This window comes from Diabrotica virgifera, chromosome 10 (genome assembly GCF_917563875.1).
Source record: "Diabrotica virgifera virgifera chromosome 10, PGI_DIABVI_V3a".
Classification (NCBI taxonomy): Eukaryota; Metazoa; Arthropoda; class Insecta; order Coleoptera; family Chrysomelidae; genus Diabrotica; species Diabrotica virgifera.
The window spans coordinates 40,986,862-40,997,912 of record NC_065452.1 but is presented as its reverse complement, the minus strand read 5'-3'; the positions used below and the strand labels follow the sequence as shown (position 1 = coordinate 40,997,912).

The window sequence follows — 11,051 nt, the reverse complement described above, 5'->3', positions numbered from 1 at the left end:
CTATTACTAACCAACATGATTTTTGTCATTTGACATGTTCTTAAACACCCTAATAACACAAAACATTCCATGAATGTTCCTAGAATGTACACACAGGACATTGAAAACATTCCTGGAATGTCCCCAAATGCACACGAATGTCCCTGGAAAGTCCCAGGAAAGTGCTGTGTCAGCATTTTAAATATTCTTAGAATGTTCTGTTGGAACATTCCATGAATGTCTACGAATGTTCTTTGGACATTCACAGTCTATTTTTTAGACTGAATGTCTTGTTGGAACATTCCATGAATGTTCTTTGGACATTCACAGTATATTTTTAGACTGAATGTCTTGTTAAAACATTCCATGAATGTCTACGAACGTTCTTTGAACATTCACAGTATATTTTTTAGACATTCACTGAAATATATCGTCAGTAATGTGGCAATACCTCCTATGTTTTTTCATGAGGTTTGCAGGAGACGAAAAACATTTTTTAAGGTCACTTTCTGTTTTCGTACGTATTCTGACTTTTTTGTAGTAAATAGATAGTTGAATTTACTGCAAAACAAGTCAAAAAATATATGAAAACAGGAGGTGGCCGAAACAAGTTTTTAGTCTATCTTACAAATCTCTTGAAAAAAACAGATAGGAGGTATTGTCACATCACTGACGATATGTGGCCATACCAAATAATACATCCTTGATAAATATAAACATTTTTATTGCACAAAATCTTTACATACATTTTTTAATGTAATTTACTGACATTCCTAAATATTATAAAAAAATGTGTCACATTTGCTTTGTAAACCTTTCTTTTGCTTTTCGTAGCCACATATTCCGTTTCCTTTCTGGTTTTTTGTAGACCACTTCTCTCAGCTGATTCTAAAAGAAAATAAAATAAAAGGTAATTTTTCTATCCTTTACAATTAACAATCAGAAGAAATATTATTTACAGGTAATAATACGCATAAATAATAATAATAAAAAAATAAATATTAAATAATATTTAAATAAATAATAAATAATATTTAATAAATAAAATAATAATAATGAACATTTTGTATTTTGACAACGACATCCGACGTGGAAGTAGAAACCTTAATAAAATTATTTTTTCAAGTAAATTGTGGCTTATTTCCTCATTAGAATAGTTAATTACAAAAAAGCCACAAAGAAATAGATTTTTCACAAACAAATAAGTATTTAGTATTCATTATATTTATTGTTTTTATTATTTACTTTAATGACCTACTGGTACATTATTTGACAAATAATGACATTTCGAAGTCTGTTAAGTATGATATAACGCCCTTGGGCATTAAATTTAAGTAACGACTTAGATACTGTCAAGTTGACAAATATCAACCTAAGTAAAACTATGGTTACCACAATTATGTTACTACTGTTACTGGTAAATGTACTTATTTAAAAACTAATCAATTCAAAATTCATTCAAATTTTTCGCATATAAAGAATAATTTAGTCAGACATTAAACGTTGAAGGCACCACAGGTATTATAATAATAACGCTTTCGGTCAACGTATATCCCTCAGGCCCTTGTTAAAAACACCATTGACCTCAAGCGTTATTATCCTTATAATACCCTTGGTACCTTAATAACTGTAACATAAGATTATACCTTAATTCTTGTTTTCTATTTCTGATGTTTTTATTTATTTACATTGAATATTAATCTGTTTTGTTGTATAATCTACTTCGCAATAATTATGTGATATATTTGACTTAAAATGAATTCAAACATTTTTTGCAGTTGGGCAACAATGTCAACTTAGATCTCCGATGTAGATAATGAATTACAACAGTATCTATATTGTACAGACTGTATTATTAATTAGGTTATTTATTTATTTATTTATTGAAATATACATCCACCAGGTATAAACCCATAAAGGTGTACATAAGAAAACTACATACATTGACTGAACACTTGATGACAAAATATAAAATAAAATAAAGAATAACCAAAAATGTTTCTGTTGTTAATACACATACACAATAATAAACAAAGACCTTAATAAAGAAAAATAACATGGCATCAATTCGATAAGCTATTGCGTATTTCGCGTTTAAAGATGTTAAAACCAAGAAAAAAAATGCATATACCTGTGTGACATAAGCTATTGGAACAGCACAGTCTCTTAAACGAACAGATGAAAGTGAAGTTCTGTCAATATCTTTTTCTAAAAAGTGTTTTGAACATACTCCTCTATTAACAAATCTGATCTATACTTCATGTCTTCTTCGCAGGATCTTCTGGAAAGCTAAAAATACAAAATATATGCATTACTAAGCATTATTAACAAATTTTAGTTTTAAATAAAAAATATGATTAATGGACTCACAAAATATTATAAAACAGCTTAGAAATTGTTTATTAGTATAGTCGGTTCCCCAAACTCTGACACAACTGGCTAGTGATTTTAGTAGGTAATTTTTTTTGTTTTTGGCCAATTTTGCCAAAATTACAGTAATTATTAACTATTTAGTTATTATTTTTTTTTGCCAATTTTACCAAATTGGCAAAATTATTTACTAAAATCACTAGCCCGTTGTGTCTGAGACTCAGTAGTACTGAGACTGAGTTTAGCAAATCGACTATAATATTCTGTGTATTCATTAGTTGGTACTGCATATTATAGTGTGTGGTCTACCATCCTATTTATAAAGGCATACATTAGCAAAAACGCAAAAAGAATTACTTTAGTTTTACAAATCCTATTGTTATTATCTCTATTTACTATTTTAGTTAGGAATAAGCGAAGTTTGTGGCTTATTCACAATTATTATTAAAATAATAAATGGATATGACCAATAATTATTAACTTATAAAATAAAATAATAATTCTTCTGATTTATGCCTTTTATTCACTTTTGTTATATTATCTAGGTTACTTAAAAGATTTTTTATGAATAGTATTATTAGGGTATTAATAGTATTAATTTATTTTCTGAAATACAGGGCATGCCTTCGTTTACATATTTGCATACTAACCTTTTAATAGGGCTTTTCATTCACAGTCATTTGTTTGGAGCTTCTGTCATAATTGAAACGTTATTCCTGCAGATTTTTTTATCTACATTATTTGTTTCTGCTACTCCAACTGCGTTAAAAACAGGACACCATTTTATTCACTATGTTAATAATACTATTAAAGCTATTATAAAAGTATCCGGATTAAAAAAATATTCTTAAAAAGCACAAATAACAACGATCCACCCACGGCAAAGCAAGGTGGCCAAGATGAAGATGCCAAGATGGCCGAAGCGAGGTCGTTGGTTGGTCGTTTTTAGTCACGTGATGCCCTCTCAAGCGCCATGCACAAAAATATATGCACGGCGAATTTGAAAATGAACGCAAAAGAAATAAATATAAATGCCTCTCTTGGGTTTTGCATAAGTTATAAGTATTTTTTTATTAACAAAATCGCATTCCAAATTGAATATTCGCGAACAATAATTTTTATTACATTTGTATGTTTATAATATTGTATTAATTGAACTTGGGAAACTCTTTAAATTTGACATATTATTGCACTGTAGGCCTAAAGTGTCACTTAGTTTGTCTGGTATGTTATAAGTAATGTTGTATCTGTTACACGTATGTATTATTTCGCAACTTAAAATATAGGAACATTGGTAGTATGTTCACAGAATGTCTTATGGTAACATTCCAGGAATAATTTAAACAGATGTTCACCGAATGTTCCCTAAATGTCCAGGACATTCAAATATTGATAGAACTTTGGTAGTACATTCCTGGAATGTTGTGTGTTGTTAGGGCATGTGTTTAAGAGCATGTCAAATGTGTTCCACTCATTAAAAATGCCCAGTTGGTGATAAAGACTAGTCTGATTTTCTGGATGAGGGTTTAATGAAATGGTAACAAATCAATTGGAAGTTCTGTCCGACAAAACACATGGAACGTTTTCGTAATCTGACGTTCCAAATGTTTAAACTGTTCCACAATTAAAACTTTCCCTGTTCCAGTGTTCCCATACATCAAAGTTTGTCCGACTAGACACCGTTAAGCTATTAACAAATTAGCAGCTTGCTGTTAATTAACTTTTTTTTGGTAAGCGGGATCCATGTCTATAAGCAAAAAAAGTCGCTTGTGATTTTTCTCTAAAATTTATTTTTGTCGAGTTATACGCGATTCAATATTTGAAAATCGCCATTTTCAAGGCTTAATAACTCAGATAAAAATTATTACCATGAAAGTTAGAAAGTGACCAAATCAAAGTTTAAAGTCCACCCTACAAAATCCTGAAGACATTTTTGTCATTATTTTATAGTAGTGAGTCGATAATCCGAACTAATTGGTACAGGGGTAGTTCGGATTATTAAATTGTTCGGATTATCGAACATTTTATGTTCAAACTAAATACAAAGCTCATAAACATAGTACATATTATGTACATACGTTTTAGTTACAGGGAATAAAACACCTATATAATAAACAAATACAAAAGTTGTATGTATTTCTGCATAAACAAAACAAAAATCCGAGGTCATATTTTGCCCATATTGTCATATTAAATCCAAAAATGCGGTCCGCGATCATATTTTTTAAATTTATTATTTTTTGCGTTCGGATTAGCGGACGTTCGGATTAGCGGACGTTCGGATTACCAGGGTTCGGATTATCAACGCTCTACTGTATTATTAAGCTGTTATTTTTAATTATTAACAATAAGCGCTAACTGCATATATATAGACGGCCGTTAATAGTGAGTGCGAAAGAGATGCACCATTCCGGCCGTCTAATGGTGCATCTCACTTGCACTCACATTGACGGCCGCCTCACTTAGCGCTCTTGGTTAACAATTAAAAATAACAGCTGTTTTAAAATAATGACAAAATTTCTTCAGAATCCTGTAGGATGGGCTTTCAACTTTCATTCAGTCACTATTGACTTTCATAATAATAATTTTTAACAGAGTTTTAAGACTTGAAAATGGCCATTTTTGAGTTTTTCAAATTTTAAATCGAGTATAACTCAACAACAGTCAATTTTAGAGAAAAATTACAAGAGACATTTTTGGCTCATAATGACCCAAAGAATCAAAAAAAATTATACGAAGTGAAAAAATTGATTTTTTGAAGTGAAAAACTTGATTTTTTGAATTTGTTTAGGAAAATTGTTTAAACAATTTTCCGACCGCGGCACCTCCCGGCACTCTGTATATTTGTTATAAGGAACTCTTTTTAAGTGAGTTTGTGCAACAAAATCGAATCGGAATATGTTACCTAACGGGGGCGACGATACAGCTCGGACTATAAGCTAACAACAAGAATTCAAATTCCGGTCTCCAGTTACGTCATGCGATGCGCTAACTCGGACGTATTTGCGCTACGGGAAGATACTATCTTGTTATTTATAGCAATTATAGTATCATGCTTCTCGTAGTCGTAGAACCAAGGTAGAACCTAGCGTGCCCAGTCACTTTTGACCAGTGATGCGGGAGGGAGGGGATGTGAATGTGACATGAGGTGAAGTAGATGGGATCGCTTTCACGGGCTAAATGGGAAAGGCAATATGGCGGAACAACTCTTTGGCAGTATATTCTGTTCTATGTAAAGTATATAATTATAAAATTGTATTATATTATATAAATATATATATATATATATATATATATATATATATATATATATATATATATATATATAGTTAATAATTTTAATAATTAATTAACAACATATATTCCACGTATAACATAAAAAACCTGCCCGCCGCAATATTACCTTCCGCACAAGTGTCAAATCAAGTGGTCCCATCCCATTTATTAAACACGAGAGCATCTCTTATGTCATATCCCCTCCCTCCCACATCACTGCTTTTGACACACGAACATATATAACATTTGAGTATCATTTGAGGGCGCGCGACTTTTTCCCAACAGGACTCTACCTTATCGGCAGAGTCTACGAGAAGTGTACGGTAGAAATACATTTTGACATATCAACATTTGATATATATACATTTTGACATATCAACATTTGATATATCAACATTTGATATATAGTCGGTTCGCTAAACTCAGACACAACTGGCTGAATATTTTAGTCGGTAGTTTTTTGTTTTTTGCCAATTTTGCAAAAATTGGCAAAATTACTAACTATTTAGTAATATAATAACTATTTAGTAATTATTTTTTGCCAATTTTACTAATATTGGCAAAATTACCGACTAAAATATCTAGCCAGTTGCGTCTTGTGTACATATTTGCGGCCAGTTTATGTTGTAATTAACAATAATTTCGACTTAAAAAAACTATTGCAGTGTTCCTCAGTATTCATCCCTATTATACTCTACGTAATGACCTAAATTAAATGCCAAATCACACATTTTGTTAATTTAACGTTTGTATTAAACGTAGTATTTTTTATTGTTTAAGCGACTGCAAAAGTAAATAAATAAATAAAATGTAGTATATATTCTGTATATAAAATGTACATTGTTACGCAAAATATTCCGACCACCCCGTAATTTCCAGAACACAATTATTATAAAATAAATTCACCTACTTGTTTGCAGTTTTTATTTAATTAAAAATTGTTATCTGTTGGTGTAAAATAAATTGTAGTGTACCTATTAATTAAATTAAAAATAAAATTAGTAATTCTAAGATAAATTAATAATTTTTAAAACGCTGTGTGATTATCGGGGGGCCAGATTTTTTTATGAAAAAAAGGTAAAAACAAATCAGTAGTTAGCATCAAATTTTAATGAATGCATACAGATGAAACATAATTTTGAGTCGTCTTTAACTTATTAGATGTCTTATTAGACTTATTAGTGGCAAAACTTAGTGGTTACTCTGGCAAACACTCCTGTAAATGATTTTGATTTAACGTTTTAGAACTGTGAGGTCAAAAATGTTTTCCTAGAGTTATCGTCCATCTTTGAAATTTTGAGCTCCCCCTGTCGGAATCAGGCTTGCCATGTCTAGGGATTTTCCCCGAATGTAGGGATGTATTAAACTGTGCTAGCGCCAATTTTTGTTGTTATTAAATATCTTTTTGTTCAATTATTATTATTATTGTCATTATTTATTGTTCCGTGACATAAATATTCCTAAATAAACAATAAAACATTACCTAATCAATGATTAAAGTGGATTAAATAATGTAATATGACATATATTATGTAATAAATTAAATTGACAGCTGTCTTCTGTCAATTTCTTCTTTTTTAAAGGCAAAATTAATAGTACTTGGAAACTAATTTAGGGATTTCTAGAGGAAATTGAAGCTCCCGTCTAGGGATATTCTGAAATTTCATCTGGCAACCCTGGTCGGAATTTAATTTTCCGATAAAGTGCTTATAAAGCATAAAGCGTTTGTATTTGGTAATCTGGTTTATACATAATCTGTAATTATAAAAAACACGAAAAGTTTTACATCATACATAAGTTTTTAATGTAAGTACAGACCTACATTTTCATTTATCTCACGCTCTATTCTATAAGATCCCTATATTTATTATAAATAAGTAATACAATCTCACAAGGTATCTGTATCTATCTAGGAATATTCGTTAAAACCCATGATTTTTTAGGTTCTCGTTTTGGCAAATATAGTTCAATATTTAGATAAGCAATACAATAGTAACTGGATAATTTTTATTTGAATTAAGGAATTTTATTAATTATTAATATAAGTAGCAATAATAGAACAAAAAACAAGAACAATTGGACCGTACTTCTAAAGAACCTAAACTTACGTGCATAGAAATTGGCCCACTTAAAAATTTGGTCATTTCTGATGTCTCATATTTCCTAAACCGGTTGGCCGATTTAAGTGATTTTTTTAACATGTAATAGCCTGATTCTTTATCAATACCACTGTAATAATATTGTTGTTAAACAGGTAAATTTTCATTATACAGGGACAGGGTGTTTCATTGGGAAAGTAACATACGTTAACTGCAGAAAGAGGACACTTAGGCGGTCTCAAAAATACCATACTTAATGGGTCTTACTCCATTAATAACAAAGATACTGAGTGTTTTATCTATTTTGCCATTTTCTTAATTGGTTCACAACTTTTTAACCACACTGTATATTTATTTTATATTTGGCACGCAAATATCGTTTAAGGTGTACAATAAATTAAATTATTTATAATTGTAAAAAATCCAGGCCCGGATTAAAAAAAAAATTGGAAAAATATTCCAACCCAAAAACAACACCCTGTACATTAAATTTTTTTAAAATGGATTTTTCAGTTAAAAAGTGGATGAAAAACTAAATTTAGTGGTATATACTTTGAATTTTTGGCAAAATGATTTTTCTGGTCAAATTTTGAATTTAAATTCTGAAATTATGTGAATTTCGAGAGCTCTAAGTAGAAAAAAATTGAAATAAAGCTTACAACTTGTCAACCGCACTGTATATTCATTTTATATTTAACACGCGAATATTCTTTTAGGTGTCCAATCAATTAGTTTATTTACAAATAAAAAAAAACAGGTCCGGAATAAAAAATATTATATAAATGTTGCGACCCAAAAAAACACCCTGTATATTAAATTTTTTTAAAATGGATTTTGCATTTGAGAAGAGGCTCAAAAACTAAATTTAATGGTATACTTTGAATTTTCGGCAAAAAAAAATTTGGGGTAAAATTTTGAATTTAAATTCTGAAATTATGTGAATTGCGAGGCTCAAAGTAAAAAAAATTAAAATATGATTTAATTTTAATTAATACCATTATTTAATCTAAATTGGTAAAATATTAACATTTGGACACATAACAATAATTTTTGATGGTGGTAATTTTGAATAGTTATGCTGCACATTTTCTCTGTTTTGTTATAATTTTTAGATACTTTGTTGATTAAAGTGATGCACTCTTTATTATTTATTTATTATTTAAAGATGAATATTCGCCATAAACTATTTGTCACAGATAATAAAAACACTTAAATGTTTTAACATTTTACCAATTTAGATTAAATAATGGTATTAATTAAAATTAAGTTGCATTTTAATTTTTTCTACTTACTCTCGCAATTGACATAATTTCAGAATTCAAATTCAAAATTTTATCAGAAAAATCATTTTGCCGAAAATTCAACTAAAGTATACCACTAAATTTAGTGTTTCATCTTCTTTTCAAATGCAAAATCCATTTTAAAAAAATTTTATATACAGGGTGTTTTTCTGGGTCGGAACATTTTTACAATATTTTTTAATCCAGACCTGGATTTTTTATAGTTGTAAATAATTGATTGGACCTAAAAGAATATTTGCGTGTTAAATATAAAATAAATATACAGTGCGGTTAACAATTTGAAAGTTTTATTTTTTTTTTCTACTTAGAGCTCTCGCAATTCACATACATAATTTCAGAATTCAAATTCAAAATTTGACCAGAAAAATCATTTTGCCGAAAATTCAACGTATACCACTAAACTTAGTTTTTCATCCTCTTTTTAACTCAAAAATCCATTTTAAAAAATTGAATATACAGGGTGTTTTTTGGGGTCGGAATATTTTTACAATATTTTTTAATCCAGACCTGGATTTTTTATAATTGTAAATAAATTAATTGATTGGACACCTAAAAGAATATTCGCGTGTTAAATATAAAATAAATATACAGTGCGGTTAACAAGTTGTAAGTTGTATTTAATTTTTTTTTCTACTTAGAGCTCTCGCAAGTCACATAATTCAGAATTCAAATTCAAAATTTGACCAGAAAAATCATTTTGCCGAAAATTCAAAGTATACCACTAAATTTAGTTTTCATCTTCTTTTCAACTAAAAAATCCATTTTAAAAAAATTTAATGTACAGGGTGTTGTTTTTGGGTCGGAATATTTTTCTAATATTTTTTAATCCGGCCCTGGATTTTTTACATTTGTAAATAAGTTAATTTATTGTACACCTTAAAGGATATTTACATGCCAAATATAAAATAAATATACGGTGTGGTTAAAAAGTTATGAACCAAATAAGAAAATGGCAAAATTGATAAGACACCCAGTATCTCTGTTATTAATGGAGTAAGACCCATTAAGTATGGTATTTTTGAGACCGCTTAAGTGTCCTCTTTCTACAGTTAACGTATGTTACTTTCCCAATGAAACACCCTGTATACCGGCAGTGGCGTAACTAACGCCAATGCAACCGCACCGCATTGCATTAGGGCGCAGACCTTATAGTGGGCTCAAAAAACTCATATTCTGGAAAATGAGCCTACGAATAGGGGCGCACGGAGAATACTTGCATTGGGGCGCAGTCAGACTAGTTACGCCACTGTATACCGGGTGTACCAATCAAACTGTGTTTTTTTCTCAAAGTTCGCATCATCCTGTGGAATATTCTAGCATTTATAAAATACTGAAATTAAAACCCAACTATAGCCTCAGGTTTTCTTAACATTCTGTTCATTGATTGATTCGTTTATGTTGGATAATAAAAACCCAGGCAACCAAATAACGTTTACAAAACGTTGAAAAAACGTCATAATTATCACCAAACGACGTAAGTTTATCACGTTTTTTCGACGTCGAAAATCACGTGAATATGTCCCACCATAATTCACGTCATTTGTATAACGATTTAACCTTTTCACTGCGGGAATCGGACATATACGTAAAATAATTTCGTGCCCGTACAACAGGAACCGGATAAATTCGCGTAACCTTTTTCGGCATTCGCTGCGGCAACCGTATGAATCAGATATTGTTTGCCTATTGTATGTTGCCTATAGAAGAGAGTTAGGCATATTATATCAAAATTTACAATACATTTAAAATTTTTATACTTTACTGCGGGAGCCCTACAAATCCGCACCTTTTTATACAGGCACGCACTCTGGAGAATTTACTTGTAAAATCTTAGGATTTCCCTTCGCCGTATTTATATAGGATAGTGTTTATCAGCTTATTTCATTTTAGTTTAAGAATTCATTTGTATTGACTTTGAAAAAAGTACAAGAGCGTTATGACCGGTAATTTGATAAATAATCTAATAAAAATAATTAGAAATAAGATTTTTGGGTTGCATTTTCAAGAATTTGTGTTTGTAGCATTT

The 11,051-nt window shown here is 29.9% G+C and overlaps 1 protein-coding gene and 1 long non-coding RNA gene across 2 annotated transcripts in view; one reads left to right on the top strand and one right to left on the bottom strand.

The window, feature by feature from the left end:
- Positions 1-293: 293 nt before the first annotated feature.
- Positions 294-3,813, bottom strand: LOC126893463 (uncharacterized). Its single transcript, XR_007701186.1, has 3 exons — positions 3,000-3,813; positions 2,111-2,268; positions 294-867 (listed from the first exon to the last, which is right to left on the bottom strand). It is a non-coding gene; the product is annotated as an uncharacterized LOC126893463 (long non-coding RNA).
- A 3,498-nt stretch (positions 3,814-7,311) lies between these two features.
- Positions 7,312-11,051, top strand: part of LOC126893326 (ankyrin-3-like) — a 36,137-nt gene continuing 32,397 nt past the window's right edge. Inside the window, exon 1 of the mRNA XM_050663374.1 lies at positions 7,312-7,431. The gene's annotated coding sequence lies outside the window, so the exon portion shown is untranslated. The remainder of the gene's footprint in view (positions 7,432-11,051) is intronic.